Below are 19,767 nucleotides of genomic sequence, written 5' to 3'. Positions count from 1 at the left end.
AATAATCTCAACCATTTTATGAAGTAGGCATTATTATGACCCATGCTTTACAGATGAGGAAATCAGGGCACAAGAAGTTGACATAATTTGTCCCAAACTACCCAGGGAATAAATGCAGAAGTGGATTTTGAAGTCAGCCAGCCTGTCTCCAGAGACTAGGCTGTTACATTTTATCCCATACAAATGTCCCTGATGCCACAGCCAAGAGACCAAGGGGGCTAGAATGTTGGCCCCGTAGGCAGGCAGCTTCCTCAGGAGCCACCACAAACCTGATAACTTTCTAGGGTTGAGAGCTAAGTGTCCCTATCTTTCCTGTTCAAATCCATAGAGGCCCGCCCCGCCCCCCCCCCCCGCAAGCAGCCACCCACATGTGCCCACTGCCCACCCGACAGAACTGATGCCCTCTGGCCCATTCTGCCTGGCTTGTCCTGTGAGCAACCTCCCCTCCTGACACTGCGGTGCTTCAAGTTGTCCCAGAGGAGGCGCCTGAGACCCTGGATGCCAGAAAGGGGTTAGGTGTGGAGAGAGGACCCTTTTCCTTAAAATATGATTGGGCTGAACAGTTAAAACATTAAAGGAATCAATTATGGATTCAGTTCATAATTTTGTTTCAATCACTGAGTTATTGATCAAAATGAAAAAGATGTTAAGCCAGGCGCAGTGGCTCATGCCTGTAATCCTAGCACTTTGGGAGGCCGAGGCCAGCCGATTGCCTGAGCTCAAGAGTTTGAGACACGCCTGGGCAACATGGTAAAACCCCATCTCTACTAAAATACAAAGAAAATTAGCTGGGCGTAGCAGCAGGCACTTGTAGTTCCAGCTACTCAGGAGGCTGAGGCAGGAGAACTGCTTGAACCCAGGAGGCAGAGGTTGCAGTGAGCTGAGATGGTCCCACTGCACTCCAGCCTGGGCGACAGAGTAACACTCCATCTCCAAAAAAGAAAAAATGTTTGGCATGAAATTCATCAATCGTTGCTTAACTAGGAGGGGATACTTACTGAGAAATGCGTCCTTAAGCGATGCTGTGGTCGTGTGAACATCATAGAGTGGCTTACCCCATCCTAGATGATGTCACTCACCACACACCTGGGCTGGATGGCACGGCCCGTTGCTCCTGGGCTCCAAACCCACAACACGTTGCTGCACTGAACACGGTAGGCGACTGTAATGCAACGGTGGGTATCGGTGTAGCGAAACACGTCTACATGGAGAACATGTACTGTAAAAATACCATAGAGGAGTTTTAAAATGGTGCGTCTTTATAGGGCACTTACCGCAAATGGGACTTGCAGGCCTGGAAGCCGCTGTGGTGAGTGAGTGAGTGGTGAGTGAGCGAGCGAGCGAGCGAGCGAGCAAGTGAGTGTTGAGGGAACGTGAAGGCCTAGCACGTTCCGTACACCACTGTAGACTCTATGAACACTATACACTCACGATACTCTGAATTTATGAAAAAATAAAGTGCGCCGTGACATTACAACTGTTACAGTGTCACAAAATGATAGGAATTTTTCAGCTCCATTATAATCTCATGGGCCCGGCACTGTACACGTGGTCTGTGGTTGACCGTATCATTGTTATGCGTGGTGCATGACTGCAGTTTGGTCAATGCTGTGCGTTCGACAGCCAGGACAGAGAGGAAGTAAACCAACCTAGAAGCCCCGGGGGCAGTGAAGTGCTCAACACAGCTCACACTGGCTCTCCAGAGCCGAACGTGCAATGTTCAGGGGTTTTGTGAGCCAGCTGTTATCAGGTTGGCAGAAAACGTGGCCATGCTGTGAGCGTTAGCACCATGGAAACTGCCAAGTGCCTCAAACCAGGGCATATGGCTTTAGGGAGCCAGCTGTTAAGCACTGGCCAGCACACCACTGACTCAAGGGCAGGATAGGGCTGGGGCTCAGAATACCTGAGATGAGGAGAGGGAGGGTGGCCTCCATTGCTTCAGCTTTAGAAAATAGGAATAGAGGCTGGGCATGGCTCACGCCTAAAATCCCAGCACTTTGGGAGGTCAAGGCAGGCAGATCACCTGAGATCAGGAGTTCGAGACCAGCCTGGCCAACATGGTGAAACCCTGTCTCTACTGAAAATAAAAAAATTTAAATGGGTGTGGTGGCACACGCCTGTAATCCCAGCTACTTGGGAGGCTGAGGCAGGAGAATCTCTTGAACCTGAGAGGTAGAAGTTGCAGTAAGCCAAGATCGTGCCACTGCACTCCAACCTGGGACACAGAGTGAGACTCTGTCTCAAAAATAAAATAAGAAATTAGGAATAGAAATAACTGACTCTACTGATCACATGGAATTATCATAAGAAGCAAACCAAAGGAGGAGTTCTCTTCTTTTTCTTAACCTGAAGATTTATGAACGGGAGGATAGAGAACATGTTTTGAAAGAACAGGTCCCCAGAATGTCTTGGGGCGAGCCTGCAAGCATGGAACAGCACACGTTTCTAAACGAATCATTGTCTATGGCCCCAACCTGGAGCCAGTTCCACCACCTCCCAGAGCGTCCAGCACCCCACAGTTTAGCCTTCCCTCTGCTCCCCTTCCAGAGCCCCGAGAGCTTTGCTGATGCCCCTTGGCCCTGCCAAATCCGTAAGGGAGGGAGGCTTCAGGCACTGGGAGGAGAGGGGGGTACTTCGCATAGTTTGGATGTGAGTCTCCTCCAAATCTCATGTTGAGCTGTGATGTCCAGTGTCGTTAGTGGGGCCTGGTGGGGAGTGTTTGGGTCATGGGGGTGGGTCCCTCAGGAATGGCTTGGTGCCCTCCCGTTGGTGATGAGTGAGCTCTCACTCTGTTAGTTCACACAGAGCTGGTTATTTAAAGGAGCCTGGCACCTCTCTTGCTCCTGCTCTGCCATGTGATGCACTGGCTCCCCTTCAACTTCTGCCATAATCGGCAGCTCCCTGAGGCCTCACCAGAAGCAGATGGCAGCACCACGCTTCCTCTACAGCCTGCAGAACCGTGAGCCAATTCAACCTCTTTTCTTTATTAATTACCCAGCCTGGGGTATTCCTTTACAGCGACACAAAATGAACTAACACAGTAGTTGAAGTCGAGGGGTGTGCAGGGATTGGAAGCAGAGCCAAGGGCTGTCAGCTGCACAGAAGGACCCAGGACCCTGCGTGGGCTCGGCTGCTCCCAAGTACAGGATCCTGAAAATCTTGGTCATTTTTCTGCTGCTTATAAGAGAATACATGAAACTGGCTAATTTATTTTTAAAAACGAACTTATCTCTTACAGTTACGGAGGCTGAGAAGTCCAAGGTTGGAGGGGCCACATCTGGTGAAGTCCTTCCTGCTGGTAGGGCCTCTACCGTGTCCCAAGGTGGTATATAGGACGTCCCATGGCGACGGGGGCTGAGTATGCTGGCTTAGCCCTCTCCCTTTCCTTATAAAGCCACCAGTCCCACTGCCAAGATAACCCAGGAATCCAGGAGCAGGTTAGTCCATTCATAAGGACAGAGCCCTCTTGGCTCAATCACCTCTTAAAGCCCCACCTCTCAATACAGCCACATCAGGAATTAAGTTTCTATGCTGGAGGAGACAAGCTCTCAGGCCATAGCACTGGGCTTCTCACTCGGCCTCCCTGAACCTGCTTCATCCCACATCTTCACAACGGGGAAGACGGCGCACATCAAGGACGGTCACTGTCAAGAAAGAGTGGGGAAGGGGTGCGCGTGTCCGTCACGAAGGGGGCTGGGTCCCTGGCCACACTGGGATGTGGTCTGATTTGGAAGCACACCTGCTCGTTCGTTTCATGCGTCTCCACGGCGAGGCTTTGGTGTTCTGTCAGTCTCTCTCTCTTGGTTTTAATGGTGAGAAGTTGGTGATTTTGAGGCTGAAAAGGAGACTGACCTTTTACCACCTTTTTCACCTTTTATCATCACAATGGGTGTGCTTAGCCACAGTTTCTGAGGATACTGAGGCACCGGAGGGGCTTGTGGGTGGGAGGGGAGGGGCTCACAGACTACCTGCCCTCGTGCACAGGGCCCCCCCTCCTCCATGGGGGGCTGCCAGGCTTCGAGGGATTTCGGTGGGTATCTGCTGCCTCTTATGAATATCTGTTGAGATAATAAGAGTTGATAACGTCCCTGCACCTGTACAACCAGCACCCATGTCAACACAGAGAACTTCAAGCTCCCCAGCCCCCAGCCCCCAGCTCCCTGCCCTCACTGGACCCCGGGGTCCCCACTATTCTGACTTCTGTCACTCTCAATCCGCTTTGCCCATGTGTTAATTTTATCTCAGTGGGTGGACTCCTGCAGGGTGGACTCCTGCCTCCAGTTTCGTGGCTGGACTTCATGTCTAAGAATTTTCCATGTTGCCTATAGTTGGAGGTAGTTCAGTTTCACACTGCCTGGTATAATTCACCACCACTTACTGGCCTGTCCACCTCCTGACGGGCACCTGTGTTGTGTCCAGCCTGAGGCCTGTGTGAGTCTGCTCGGGCTAGAGCACCACAGACTGGGAAGCTGAAACCACAGAAATGTGTAATCTCACGGTTCTGGAGCCTGCAAATCTGAGGTCACAGCAACAGAAGGGCTGGTTCCCTCTGAGGCTGCGTGGGGACATGTTCCAGGCCTCGCTCCGTGGCTCGTAGGTGGGCGTCTTCTCGCTGTGTCGCCACGTTGCCTTCCCTTTGGTGGGTTTCTCTGTCCAGGCTCTCCCTTCTGCTAAGGACTAGAGCCCACCCTACTGACCTCACTTCAGCTTGGTTACCTCTGGAAAGACCCTCTCTCCAAATAAGGTCAAGTCCGAGGTCTTGGGGTCAGGAATTAATGCAGCTTTTTGGGTGGAGGACAAAATTCCAGCCCATCACAGGCTTGTACCAGTCACACAGCTGTGGGTCCCTGTATGTTTTCTTTGGTGAGTATACATGTGCATTACTGTTGGGTGATGAGTCCACTTTATTTTTATTTTTTAAGAAAGAATGTGCTGCTTTCATTTTAAAGAGAGTTTTAAAAGATCCCAGATCCACCTAGCACACACTCCTGCATAACTGGTGTCCTAGGGAAAGGCTGGAAATTCCTGATGTGTAGAAGATCGGGCCAAACATGGGTTGTTTTTATTTCTTCATGGCTACAAGCAACAGATGCTTGGAAGATTCTGGGCTACAGAGCTTTGCTATGAGACCGGGCATGAAGCCTTTCAGACTGGAAGCCAACTTTGGGAGAGCTGACATTTACTGACTGCTCACTGGGCCGGCTCTGTGCGAAGGGCTCCACACACAGTCCCTCCCATGTTCTGCCAGTGCCCTCCCTTATCTGGAGGCAGATGAAGAAACTGAAGGTCAGAGAAGCTAAGCCCAAAGTCACACAGCAAGTAGGTGGCAGAGCAAGGACCTGAACTCAGGTCTAAGTCTGCAGCCTGTGCCCTCATCCATGAACTGTGACTTCCTTGCTGCCACCTACAAAGGAAGCTGCCTCCACCAAGAAGAACGCCCAGCTCAAAAAGGTTTATTCACAGGGATATTTATTAGCTCACATTACTAAATGCCCAGAAATAGGCAAACCCAGGGTTGGCAACCTCAGTGGGTCACTGACTACCTGGGAACTAGTTCTTCCCATCATCTCTCGGCATTCTTGGCAGGTTGGCCTTGACCTCAGCTTTGTCTACTCAACGTGGCAATGTGGCTGCTGCATCTCCAAGTATCATCACCTCAACCAGCAGCACCCAGGTCTGACCGAAGGGAGAATGTCCATCCGCAGGCCCCTTTAAGAGTAGCAGAATTCTTTCCCAGGAGTGCCCGGCTTACAGCAGACGTCCCCTCATTGGTCAGAATATGTCACGTGCCAACTCCTAAACCAATCACCGGCAAATGGAAGTGAATTACCGTAACTGACTTAACTAAGTCAATTCGCCCCCACCTGAGGCTGGGGTGAGGCCTCGCCTCCTGCAAGCACCCCACCCCTTCTGTCAGAATGTGACCTGGATTCCCTTAGTCAGGAGGACTGAGGGCTGAGAGCCTTGCAACAGCGTCTGACCTCTGCCCATCAGCAGCTTCACTGCCAGCTAATCTGGGCTGCAGTCCGACCCCTCCGTCCGGGCTCCCTCATGCTCCACGTGGTTGCCATGGACAGGAAGGCAGGAAGCAAAACATGAGGCTCATCATCCAGACGCCCTGCCTCGTGCCCCCACGGGCTGGCCACGCCCCAGGCTCAGGTTTTAGTGGAATCGGAATGAGCCTGCCTGGCAGTCGGGTCACGGGCCCCTAATTCACCTGCAGACCTACGCAGATCAGACTTCGCAGTGAGCTCAGGGCAGGCCTCACCTTTGCTCAAGCCCCGGCCTGCCACAAAGGTGCCTCACCTCCCGCCACCTGCTCTGGCCATCGGATGCAAACTCCCACCAATTCCATGGGAATGCGTATCTGATGAACTGGAAGAATATCAGGATAACTAAATGAAAGGTAGAGTTCCCTAAGCGTCACTTGCTGGTCACTGCCCTGTCACTTCTCAAAGTCCCATGGGCGCCTTCATTTATTTATTTATTTATTTATTGAGACGGAGTCTCGCTCTGTCCTCCAGGCTAGAGTGCAATTGCACGATCTTGGCTCACTGCAACCTGCACCTCCAGGGTTTAAGTGATTCTCCTGCCTCAGCCTCCCGAGTTGCTGGGATTACAGGCATGTGCTGTCATGCCTGGATAATTTTTTGTATTTTTTAGTAGCGATGGGGTTTCACCACGTTGGCCAGGCTGGTCTTGAACTCCTGACCTCAAGTGATCTGCCCAATTTGGCCTCCCAAAGTGCTGGGATTACAGGCGTGAGCCGCCGTTCCCGGCCAGGCCCATTATTCCGTCGTATACAGAGAGGGTTCTGAAAGGCAGCAGCGGCGGCCATGGAGAGTGAAAGTCAGCTGTCTTCTGGGTGCAGCTACAGCTGTTCTGCCTGTCACACAGGTAACCACAGCAAACTAGCTTTTCTCCCTTCAAGTTTTCTCTTCATACTTGAGAATTCTATTTTCACTGGAGCCATAAAGACATTTGGGCTAAGTCACAGGAAATAGGACGCTGATAAATGAGGACCGCAGTTTCTTCTCTTTAACCATTGACTACCCCCCACAGGAAGTACGCGGAATAAAATAGGGGGGAGATGGCTTGCCGAGGGCTGCAGCTGAGCAGTAAGTCCACTTAGGAGCTTCTCCTTTATTCCTGCTCCGCAGACAGATAAGCCCGACAAGTGAAATGAACCCCAGTTCCCAATCACAAAATTATGTTCTGGGACCACTAAACTGTAATTGTGGAAAACGAGCCTTACAAATACACATCGTATCAGTCTGTTTTCATGCTGCTGAGAATGACATACCAGAAACTGGGTAATTTATAAAGAAAAAGGTTCAATCGACTCCCAGTGCCACGTGGCTGGGGGGGCGGCAGGAGAAACGCATGTCTTACATGATGGCAGCAAGAGAGAGAATGAGAATGAAGAGAAAGGGGTTCCCCCTTATGGAACATTAGATCTCATTAGTCTTATCCACTACCAAGAGAACAGTTTAGGGGAGACCACCCCCATTATTCAGTTATCTCCAGCCAGGTCCCTTCCACAACACATGGGAATTATGGGAGCTACAATTCAAGATGAGATTTGGGTGGGGACACAGCCAACCTCTATCAACATGAAACGAGCATGGGAGAAGAGACGTTTCCAAAGGTTCGTCCCTCGTTAGCCAAGCCTACAACCACGGCCGAAAGCTCCGGGTTCTCATGGAGAAGAAGACCTAGTAATTTTGGTTTTCATTTTGCTTCATGGAAAGAACACACTGACCATGAGATCTGCCCTCCTGACAAATTTTTAAGAGGATGATACAAGATTGTCAACAATAAGGACCATGATTGTTTGTTTTTCTCTTAATTGCTTTTTTATTGCTAGGCTAAATGATTTTTAAGAACAAAATTTGAATATAAAGGAAATAATAGGGCTTTTAACCTTTCTACTACAAGAAGGTGACTTACTCAAGCCACATGATTGCAATCCAAGTGATGCTATTTCCAGATGGTAAACAACCCTTGCTGTTTACAATCATGCTGCCTACAACCCTTGGTACTTACATACACCAGGTACTAGGGAAAAGCTGGAAAATGCAGCCAGTGATCTCAAGGCTTTCAAAAATGAGCTCATAATGAAGAGGTAATACCAACTGAGTGCTCGTCCTTGAGCAGGTACTGTATACAGGGCATGTGTGAGCTCACTGACTCCACACAACAACAGTGAGGCAGATACTACCGGCTCCTGCACTTCACAGATGCAGAAACTGAGGAAAAGTGGGTGCAGCACCTTGCCCAGGTGGTCTCACTGGTCCGTGACAGGACGGGGTTTTGAAGCTGAGGGACTCAGCTCCAGGGACCAGCTGTCTACACCGTGACCCAGTGCCTCCTGTTAGCATCTTCAGTGTTATTTTAAGCGGTTCCACTTTCAATCAGAATTACAGCATCACACAGCAAACATCACGTAGGCATTGGTCTAAACTCAATTGGCACAAAAGGCCCCAAATTGAAGTCAGAAACTGAGTTCAAACCCAGATTTGCAACTACTGGCTTAGTGACTGTGGAAAGCCACGTAAGCCCTCTGTATCTGTATTTTAACTGTCTCTAAAATTAGCATGAACCTGACGCTTGCCCCAGCGATCTCAGAGTGCAGCCCTCAGGGTTGAGTGTGGTCACGCACGTGCATGCACTGTGAAGATCGGGCCAACTTTCCCAGGGAGGAGCATGACAGTGGCAAACGCTGTCCTACTTTTAACAGACACCACAGGCTCTGTCCCAGATACCCGTTCATGAATGCAGCTGAAAGTGCAGAAACTTCCAAATGATAGAACCCCAGCTTAGTGCTGGGAAATGAGTGGAAACCGAACACCCTCCACACACACGCTTAAAGAAGAGAGTCTTAATGTGTGTCAAGTGTTGCAGTCCCATGTGAGAGCAAATGTTGAAGACAAGGGAAAGGGATAACTTGGATTTTCAGGCAGATCACCTGAGGTCAGGAGTTCGAGACCAGCCTGGAGAACATGGTAAAACCCCATCTCCACTAAAAATACAAAAATTAGCTGGGCGTGGTGGCAGGTGCCTGCATCAGGAGGCCGAGGCAGGAGAATCACTTGAACCTGGGAGGCAGAGATTGCAGTGAGCCGAGATCGCACCACTGCACTCCAGCCTGGGTGACAGAGCAAGACTCTGTCTCAAAAAAAAAAAGGAACTGAAAGAAAGTGCCAAGTCAATATTTTACTCAAGGATTTACGTTCCTCCAAGAGCTCTTGCCATCTTGCCAGTACACTTTGGCACGGGTGTGCACACGTGTCATCAGCACGTGCATCATCGACTGTAAGCCAGAGCCTGCATTTGAATTCAGGTGTGTCCTGGCAGGCCTGAGAACACTTCGGAGTCCAGAGTGAGTTCCTTTCCTTAAGGAGTTTTCGGAGAAGCTGAAGTAATGAGGACAAGAGTTTTGCATTGATGCCCAGAAGGTCTGGGAAAGCAACAGGATGCCCCTCCCAGAGGTGACCCTGGGGGCCTGTGTCTGGGCACGAGAGGCTGGAGGCAGTGTGGGAGCCCAGGGGCACCACTGAGGGGTGTAGAGTGGCTCCCCTTTCACCAGCTAAGAAGGCGGCCGTGGGGTACATGCTCGTCAGCCCTGTCATCACCGCCCCAGCAATGCCGTCTGACAGGCATGGAGGTCCGCACAGGAATGAAAACAACTCCAATTTCAGCTACTTTCTATGTGCTAGGCATTGTGCTGAGAGCTTTAAATGTTTTATTCTAAAGCTATTTCTCACCACACCCCTATAGATGTTATTGTATCCATTTTATGGCTACGGGATCCCAGAAGGGCCAAGAAAGCTGCTGAGCGCAGCGTAGGAAAGCGCCGAGCAGTCATGAACGCAGGGGGCCCGGAAAGCGGAGATCTTGTACTGGTTGTCTACTGCTGAGTCACAGATTGCCCCCCAAAACTGAGCATCTTAAAACAGCAAACATTCACTCCTTGTTTCTGTGGGTCAGGAGTTTGGGAGCAGCGTGGCTCACGGTCTGGTTTAGGGTCTCTCTGAGGTTGGCCAAGGCTGGGCTACCATCACTGAAGGAGGAGAAGGGGGAGCTGCTTCCAAGATGGGGTGCTCGCTGGGCCCTGAGCACCTGCGTGTCCTCGTGATGTGGCCCCTGGCTTCTCCCAGAGTGGGCGATCCCCAGAGAGAGCAAGAAGGAGACTACCCTGCCTCCCATGACCAAGTCACAGAAGTCACACGCATTGCTTCTGCCATCCTTTACTTCTTAGGAGTGAGTCACTGAGTCTGGCCCACACTCAATGGGGAGGAATTCGTTTTCACCTCTTGAAGGGTGGAACATCAAAGAATGCAGTGATATTTTAAAGCCACCAGGGATCGCTCTTCATTGGCCAGTGGGCCTAGTGAGCTGGCGAAGGGATTTCCTCCACCCCGGGGAGGGTGGGACCTGCGAAAACTCGGCGAGGTCACACGATGTACGCATCTCCACATCTACGTGGGACGCCGTGGTCATCGGGTGCCGTGGTGTTTTCGCTCCTCGCTGTGCTTTGAGCGGTTTCTAATCATTCGCTTATATCCTCACATTGCTATGAACGCCTAGTAATGTGAACACAACCTCACGATGGACTCAAATGCTCAGAGGGCGCTCAAGCCTGGGGAAGCAATGCCATCACTACAGCATCAATATTCCTGAAGTCCGGAAGCCTCGAGACAGAAATTAGGTCACCAGGACCTGCTCGTCTGGAGGAGCCAGTGTGCTCCCTTTAGTGCGCACGTGAACAAGGACAGCATCAGAGACGTTCCTGGGGCCATGAACGCTCCTGCGTCCTTGCCTGCTCCTCTGGAGGGAGGGTCAGATGACGTGTGCAGCCAGAAAGCTCGGCCAAGTCGAGTAGCTGCAGGTAGGCGGGGACGCCCAGAGTCTGTGGCTCTGGAACAGAGGCTTCCAAGTCAATGCAAGTCTTTCATTCACCCCCAAAACCGCACCGTGCAACTCCTATGAGCAATGAAATGAGAACAAGTCATAAGAGACAATAGCCAGGAGGTCTGGGACAGAAACAGCCACATGGGGCTATGATCTCAGTGGACACTGTGAAGGAGGTTGTTGAGTAAAGGGACAGAGAGTGACAGAAGGTGCGTCAGGTGGGATGGCCAGGGAAGGCCTTGCTGCAGAGGAGACTTTCAACCCAAGGCCTGGCAGGTGAGAATTAGGGAATGGGGCAGCTAGGTGCATCCCAGGGGCGGATGAGAACCTCACAGGCCACTGTTGGAACTTTGTTGTAAACGTGATTGGGGACAGTGGAGGGGCAGAGGGAGCAGGACCTGTTCTAAGTTTTAGAGGAATTGCTCCCAGCAGAGAACTGGCTTTGGGGGAAAGAAGAACAGGGCGATCAGCAAGGGGGTGTGTCCTAGCGAGGAGGGGGTGTGTCCTAGAGAGGAGGGGGTGTGTCCTCGAGAGGAGGGAATGTGCCCTAGAGAGGAGGGGATGAGTCTGACACACGGAGACGGAGGTGGAGGAAGAGGCTGGTCGGACAGGGACCTGTTTACAAGAGAAACGACAGGAGTTCCTGCCTGATCCCAAAGATGAGGGTACAGATTCTGCTGGGATCATCCCGGCCACCGGGTGGGAGGAGAGACTTCCAGAAGGCAGAACTGAGATGGTTTAAGTGATGTCACAGGAAAGAAGAGCTACAATGTGCAGTATCTCATTTATTCCTCCCCCGTTTCCTGTGAGCTCGGCCATGACATTGCACCTATTTCCCAGATGAGGACACCGAGACCTAGAGAGGTTAAGTGACTTGCTCAAGGTCACAGAGCAGGAGGTGGCAGAGCCAGGGCTCACATGCATTTATCTCAGGGAAGGACACCCAAGCTTTAACACAAACTTAAAGGATGCAGCGTCGTCCTATTTACTAACAAAACAAGACTGCACTGTTCCTTCTCCAGATGCTGTGGAGTAAATGCAGCACAAAGTCACACTTTCATAATTTTAAAACGGTCATCAGTCAGCAAAGTGAAGGACAAGAACCCACTGGGAGGCTCCTGAGGACCTTTCTGAGAATGTCCTGCCTTTTCTTTTGTAATACTTTCCCTCTCTGATAAGGTGGATCTGTTTAAAAGTATTGTGTTTTGTTCCTGGTTATAAAAGTAATCTGTATTCATCCTAGGAATAATCACTACTCACAGTCTGGTGTATTTCCTTCTAGTCTTTTTTCCCCTAAAGTGTAGGTACCTGCTTGTTTCTGCACGTGTAACAACAAGCATTACAGTGTGTGTCACATGAAAAGCACGTCTCAAGGAAGTGAGAAGTTGTCTTTGCAAACCCTGATGAGGTGTGAGAGCCCCGGCTGGTGCCAGACAAAGGCAATCCCGGGAGCCCTCTAAGAATGGAAATCCTGCCCCAGTGGTCCCACGGCTCCACATGCAGACAATATCCTCCGTTTGCTTTTCCTTTTTTACTAGAGAGATTACATCACCATCCACACAGTTTTCTTTTTTTGGTTGCTGTTAGAGACTGTTTTTGAAACAGTTTTCAGACTTCCTGTAGGCTGTTTGTTTTGTAAACGCTTATTCATCTGTCCTTCCCCTTGACCAAATAGGTCCAGGAAACACCCACTCTTTAGGAAAACTCCCCTCTTCACCACTGGGCTTTATTTAATGTGGCCCCAGATCTATATAAAGCAAAAGAAAAATACACAAAATGGAAGTGATAGTGATGATAAGGATGGTGGTGGTGATGGTGGATGCCAATTTCCAACACAATTCTATGCCAGGTGCAGTATACTAGTTCATTCTCATGCGGCTATGAAGAAATACCCAAGACTGGATAATTTATAAAGGAAAGTGGTTTAATTGACTCACAGTTCTGTATGGCTGAAAAGACCTCAGGAAACTTACAATCATGGCAGAAGAGGAAGCAAACACATCCTTCTTCACAAGGTGGCAGGAGAGAGAAGTGCTGAGCAAAGGGGGGAAAAGCTCCTTATAAACCCATCAGATTTCCTAAGAACTCACTGACTATCATGAAACACCATGAGGGCAACCACCTCCATGATTCAATTACCTCCCACCAGGTCCCTCCCATGACATGTGGGATTATGGAAGCTACAATTCAAGATGAGATTTGGATGGGACACAGCCAAACCATATCATGCAGTGTTCAGAGTTTGGCATGCATTTGGTAATTTAAGAGTCATCATGATTCTCTTTTCTCAAATGAGGAAACTGAGGCATAAGCCCTTTGCCTATGGCTACATAGTTGGGAAGAGCCATAAATCAAGTAACCAGTCTCTGCAATTCTCAAACCCAAGCTCCTAATCACTTATATAAATATTGCCTCCAATGAGATAAAGAGAAAAAGAGACAAATAGAGAGAAAAGACAGAGATGATTCAAAAAGAGAGAGAGATGGCAGCAGGGACATAGGTACAGGATGCCTCTTGGGTTAGGTGACCATTAAAGACAAGAGATGTGTCTGTGCACAAAAGCTGATGGTCCCAACACACAACAGAGTCGCCCACACACACCAGGTAGTTACACAGGAAACTTTGGTGGAAGGTGAACAAATCCCAAATGAATGAGTTACCAAAGTTACTAGGAGGGAGAGAGCAATAAAGGTTTGGGGAACAGAGGAAAGACTTATTAGAGGAGGTGGCTTTGGGGAATGGAGAGGCCATAGGACAAGAAGGAAATCCTTTGATATTCTTCCGCTGGGAGATGGAGTCTTCCTCCCCTACCCCTGAATCTGAGCCAGCTTGTGACTGGGTCCATAAAGGTGGTGTAGCTCCCACCTCATTTGCTAGAACATTTATGGTTGGAGCCCTTGGCTGTCATGTAAGATACTCAACTGCCTCATAACTGGAGCTAGACCAGTTGCCTGAAGATGCTCTGACAGACAGTCCCAGCTGAGCCCAGCCTTCCAGTGAAAGGTTTCAGAGCAAGAATGTTTTGCAGTTCAGCAGCATATTAATAACCACCTGGGCAAGATGTAATGAAAAAAGCAAAATGATCATTTAAAAATGTATTTTTAGGGAGGCTGAGGTAGGAGGATCACTTGAGCTCAGGAGTCTGCAAACAGGTCTCAAGAAGACTGTGTACACACACACATACACACACACACATAAACATATGTACATATATACACATATTCCTGCATAATTTGTTCTCACAGTCAGAGTTGTTTTCAAATAATTGGTTGGAATTAATTATTGTGATTATTGTGACTTAACTCTAAGGAATTACTTTTCTCGTGTTACAAGAACTCTGAAGGCAGGACTATTCCAGCTGCTCTGAGAACCAAGCTCCTCTTCAACCCTGGCACTGCTGTACTTTTTTGTGACTTTGTCCTCATGGTTGTAGAGACTAGGCATTGCAACCACATTCCAGAAAGTGAAAGTCAAAGGTCAAAAGGGACAACCACATGAGCCTACACCCCTAAGAATAGTTTCCCTGGAGGCCCCACCCCAAAAAATCTGCTTCTATCTCATTGGTCAGGATTGAGTCACATGACTGCCTTACACTGCAAGGAGCTCTGGGAAACTGAATACTTAAGGCACACTGTCCTCCCAGACCAATTAAGCTTCAGTTGGGAGGAGGAGGAAGAGACTGGATATTGTTGATCTGTGCTTTGACATTATTTTACTAGACTATCCCATCGGAATTAAGCTCCATGGAAGCAGGAATCCTGTGCTTCCTTCTCTGCTTTCCAGTGACCTGAACAGTGCCTGAGACATAGTACATGCTCAATAAATATTTGCTGTATTTTGTCAATCGAATCCATCCTACAGCTCGTGGCAGTCAGGACTCGAAGGTCAGGAGAATAAGAAGAGCGAGATGAGGTTGGAAGGGAGGCTGGGGCACTCTTTAGCACCCAGCTCTGAAATACCAAGAAAGTACACACGCAGAAACAGTAAATATTTTTATGACTTATGAGTCAGGAACAAACTCAGGTCAGATTAGTTGCAGTAGATCTAGAGAAAAAGCACATTGTGCTTCAGAAATCATTTAAAGAAATTAGAGCAATGGGGCGAAAAGGCCCCAGGAGCCTCTTTTCGGTCTTCTGCGTGGGGCGAATGCCTGCTTCCTTCTCTCAGATGTCCTTCCGAGTCGGGTTTGAAGTAGATTGCTGCAGAGAAGCAAGTCTTCAGAGGCTAATTGATTTCACTCTTGGGAAAATTATCCTGACATTCAGCCTAAAGTTTCCTTTCCTTTCATCCCCTTGCTTCTAATAATGCCTCGTTGGATCAGCATGAAAAATTGGTATCCCTCCCTGATATTTACCATGGCTGACCCTTATCAAGCCAGCCTTCGTCATCACCACCCGGGCAGTTTGATGCTTGCAGCATAGGACTGCGACCTGCCCCAGAGCCTGCTGAACTTCACTAGTGGTGGAATGGAGAGGAGGCTGGGAAGCTACCAAAAGTCATTAAACATAATTTGGTCTCAGGTAATAATTATGCCCCAGCTGTGTGACATTCTCCCCAGCAACGCAGGGTGCTATGGGCACACCCTCTGTGGCTCTAGAAGTGGGATTCAGGAGTTCTGAACACAAGGCTTCAATCCTTTTGAGTAAACTCAAGGAGACCAGGTGACGGTGAGAGGAGAGACAGGTGAGGAGTGCAGCTGGCGTCTTCACGGATCCCATGGGTCCCTGATACTCATGGACTCTGCCTTCACTTCCTGGAGTATGCCCTGTAAGGGTCTCCACTAAGGATTGCAGAGGCGAATGCCTTGTGGGCTGACCTGGTAACATACTGAGAGCATGGTCTGGGCTGGGAGAGAAGGAGTGCCCTGTCTACACAGCGTGCTGTTACCTAGGCCCCGCAAGAGTCACCATCACACAGTGAGGATGCAAAGGGGCGAGTCTTGGATGTTTTCAAGAAAAGCAGGGAGTCAAAATGTTTACTTGAAATTGATTGGTTTATAACAATAGACAATTTTTAAAATTCAAACAGTGCAAGTCAAGCAAATACTCTAGGACAAATTTGGTTCATGTGCCCCCAGCAGGCACCCCCTGGAAATGCTCCTACCCACCCACTGCCCATTTTGATTTCGGAGGCACCTGCCCTGGGGAAGCCTTCCTACTTCAAGAATGAAGGGAGATTTTTGAATTTTGTTTTGTTTCATTTTCTTCTTGGTTTAAGCTATCCTCCCACCTCAGCCTCCCGAGTAGCTGGTACTACAGGCGTGCACCACCATGGCCAGCTAATTTTTGTATTTTTAGTAGAGACACAGTTTCACCATGTTGGCCAGGGTGGTCCTTGAACTTCTGGCCTCAAGTGATCTTCCCGCCTCAGCCTCCCAAAGTGCTGAGATTACACCAGGACCCTCCTATTGATTTTTAAAGTAAGACATTTGCACGACACTTGTCCCTTTTAAAATGCTTTAGTATCTTTCATCACATTCATTCTTCACAAAATTAGAGGTAGACTGAGTTGGCCAGGCACGGTGGCTCACACCTGTAATCCCAGCACTTTGGGAGGTTGAGGATTACAGATCACCTGAGGTCAGCAGTTCGAGACCAGCCTAACCAAACCCTGTCTCTACTAAAAATACAAAAATTAGCCAGGCCAGGCATGGTGGCAGGTACCTGTAATCCCAGCTACTTGGGAAACTGAGGCAGGAGAATTGCTTGAGCCCGGGAGGTGGAGGTTGTCATGAACCTAGATCGCACCAGTACACTCCAGTCTGGGCAACAGTGAAACTCTGTGCCTCCCACCACCAAAAAAAAAGTAGACTTGGTCATCTTTGTGTCAAATAAAACATAAGCAACTCTAGAGACTTGGATGACACCCAGTCAACACAAGGTCCATGCCTAAAGCCAGGCAGTCTGTCAATTCCTGAGAGTAGATTAATTCAGTGAGCTGCAGACTCCTTTCCAAGTCATGCGAAGACTCTTAATGCCAGGTCCTTCCTTCTCCACCACATCAGACATCTTTCTATGATTTATTCTCATGAAATAGACAGAAGACCCAGGGAGTACTTGAGATTGACACACAGGGCTGTGGCTAGAGCTCTCCAGTCCATCTTCCACGGCCAGCAACGTATTACCGACTTGGGTCAGCCTTGATTCCTTAGAGGCCAGCCCCCATATCAGCGACCATTCTTTGCTTGTTGCTTAGAGCAACATCTTGGTCCAATTAAAGCAGACCAGCTACTGGAAGTACGTGGGAGAGCTCCCGCCACCAACAGGAAGGCTAGCTGACTGGACTTGGGAGAAGAAGGTGGTCCCAGGGATTTCTGTAGCAAGAAAAGCTTGAGGGTCCCACCAACTGCCACTGGGATTAACCTGCTTAAATCCGTTTTTTAAATTTGCCCTGGCTAACGCCACTCAGATTCAAAAGTCACGGGAGGAAAAGTTGGCCAAGTTTGTATCAAGTGGCTTGCCTTGGTTAGAGGGGCTGCAACATCACCTTTGCTCTGTCCCCCGTGGTCTGCAGCTTTCAGGTGACAGGAGCAGTGGATGCCCAAGGTGATCTTGGAAGCACATGTTAAGGATAGAGGAGACTCACTTAGCCTGGGGCCCCACAAGACCACATGGAGCATAGTACCCCGCCTTCTAGTGCCTTGTCTATTACATGAATGAGACACAAACTCCACGGAGTTAAACTATTGATCCTATGGCCCATTTGTTACAGCAGCGTGATCTATCCTAAGCAATACATGTTGTCACTAAAATATGTGTGAGCAGTGGCTCAGTGGCCAGAAAGCAGCAAGCATCCACTATACTCACAGGAAAAAAAATGAAAGTGAACCTTTAGGCCGAGCGTGGTGGCTCACACCTGGAATCCCAGCACTTTGGGAGGCTGAGGCGGGTAGATCACTTGAGGTCAGGCGTTTGAGATCAGCCTGGCCAATATAGTGAAACCTCGTCTCTACTAAAGATACAACAATTAGCTGAGCATGGTGATGCACACCTGTAGTCCCAGCTACTTGGGTGGCTAAGGCACGAGAATCGCTTGAACCCAGGAGGTGGAGGTTGCAGTCAGTTGAGATCATCATGCCACTGTACTCCAGCCTGGATGCCAGAACGGAAAGGAAAAAAGAAGGAAGGAAAGAAGGAAGGAAGGAAGAAGGAAGGAAGGAAGGAAAGAAGGAAGGAAAGAAGGAGGGAGGAAGAGAGGGAGGGAGGGAAGGACCTTTAGAAAGAGAGAGAGAGGGAGGGAGGGAAGAAGGAAGGAAGGGAGGGAGGGAAGGAGGGAGGCTTTAAACTTACTTGCATCAAAGTAGCATCCTTTGTGTAACTCATTGTGTTACGAAGAAGAATTTGGCCAATTTGGGGAGCTGGAAGACCCAGCTTCTCAAGTGCCTTCTGTAGCAGGTCACATGTAACCCAAGCAGATGACCCTAAAGGGGCCAAATACAGATATCACTGGGTTCTCTCTTCCACATCCTCCTCTGCTCCCCAGCTGGCCTGTGAATTCTAGTGAATCCTGACTAATGGGCTGTTATCTCAGCTAAGCATTCTGATTCTCCTCCTCTGGGCACATGATTCTGCCTAATCCAGTGATAACAGAAGCTAAAGGATTTACACACCTTTTCCCTTGCCCTTGAGGTTACTAAAAAAACATAACTCAGGAAACTCGGCCCCACTGGGGAGCTGACACTCTGACACAGAGACACAAGATCTTTTTGAAAAGTTGTGGGAAAATCAGAAAGAGAAACGGCTGGCCCGTGCAAGCATTCCAAGCCCAAATACAATAATGAATTTTGCACACATCAGTGGGTTCTGACTCTGTTGCCAATTAAACCCTCTGTGGGGGGGATGCAGTCCACTTAATCTTCCCTGCCAAAGACACAATCCCCCCAAATACCACAGCAATGGGGGCAGGGGGCGTGAAAACCCTGCTGTGAAGACAACCCAAATTCTACCTACTTTTCCAAAGTTTTGTCGTTCTTCTCCAGTCTACGCATTCCTGACTCTGCCCATCAGTGAGAAATGACCAGATGAACTGCAAGAGCCCCTCACTTACCTTTATTGACAGAAGTAGGAGTCTATGTATTTAAAATGCCTGAAAATCAATAGTCCAGCTCCACGAAGGGCAGGTGTTTTGTGTGACAGGAAGTCTAAGGGAGCTTCTGAAATGATAAGGAAGGGGACTGGGAGGTACAGGCGTTACAGCGTGAAATGTGGCCGACAGTGTCATTCAGAATCAAAAGGTGGCTGAGCTTTCTTTCTTTCTTCCTTTTCATAAATAACACTAGCCAGCGGGTTATAAAGTCAAAAATTATATTTAAAACAAAACCATATTTAAAACAATAATTTAAATTATATTTAAACCATATTTTAGGAAGAGCATTTATTGCTAAAGATAGATCAAGCCGCTGTAACAAATGGGCCACAGAATCAACATTGTTGTTATAACTTTTATCTGTATATATAAACACACACGCACGCACGCACACACACACACGCACGCGCACGCACGCGCACGCACGCGCACGCACACACACGCACACACACGCGCACGCACACACACACACATATTATTTTCTGAGACAAAGTTTCGCTCTTGTCATCCAGGCTGAAGTGCAACGGCTCAATCTCAGCTCACTGCAACCTTTACCTTCCGAGTTGAAGCGATTCTCCTGCCTCAGCTTCCGAAGTAGCTGGGTGGTGGCCACCATCACACCCAGCTAATTTTTGTATTTTTAGTAGAGATAGGGTTTCACCATGTCGGCCAGGTTGGTCTCTAACTCCTGACCTCAGGTGATCCACCTGCCTCGGCCTCCCAAAATGCGGGGATTGCAGGCACAAGCCACTGTACCTGGCCTATAAC

The 19,767-nt window shown here is 49.1% G+C and overlaps 1 long non-coding RNA gene across 1 annotated transcript; it reads right to left on the bottom strand.

The window, feature by feature from the left end:
* Positions 1-14,809: 14,809 nt before the first annotated feature.
* Positions 14,810-19,564, bottom strand: LOC105719708 (uncharacterized). The gene is made up of 3 exons (XR_001108028.2): positions 18,961-19,564; positions 18,204-18,334; positions 14,810-15,113 (listed from the first exon to the last, which is right to left on the bottom strand). It is a non-coding gene; the product is annotated as an uncharacterized LOC105719708 (long non-coding RNA).
* Positions 19,565-19,767: the final 203 nt, after the last annotated feature.

Source organism: Aotus nancymaae, unplaced genomic scaffold, assembly GCF_030222135.1.
Source record: "Aotus nancymaae isolate 86718 unplaced genomic scaffold, 86718_ANA_hifiasm-v0.15.2.pri h1tg000021l, whole genome shotgun sequence".
NCBI classification, from domain to species: domain Eukaryota; kingdom Metazoa; phylum Chordata; class Mammalia; order Primates; family Aotidae; genus Aotus; species Aotus nancymaae.
Note: the sequence above shows the minus strand (reverse complement) of the source record. Positions and strands in the feature narration are given on the sequence as shown.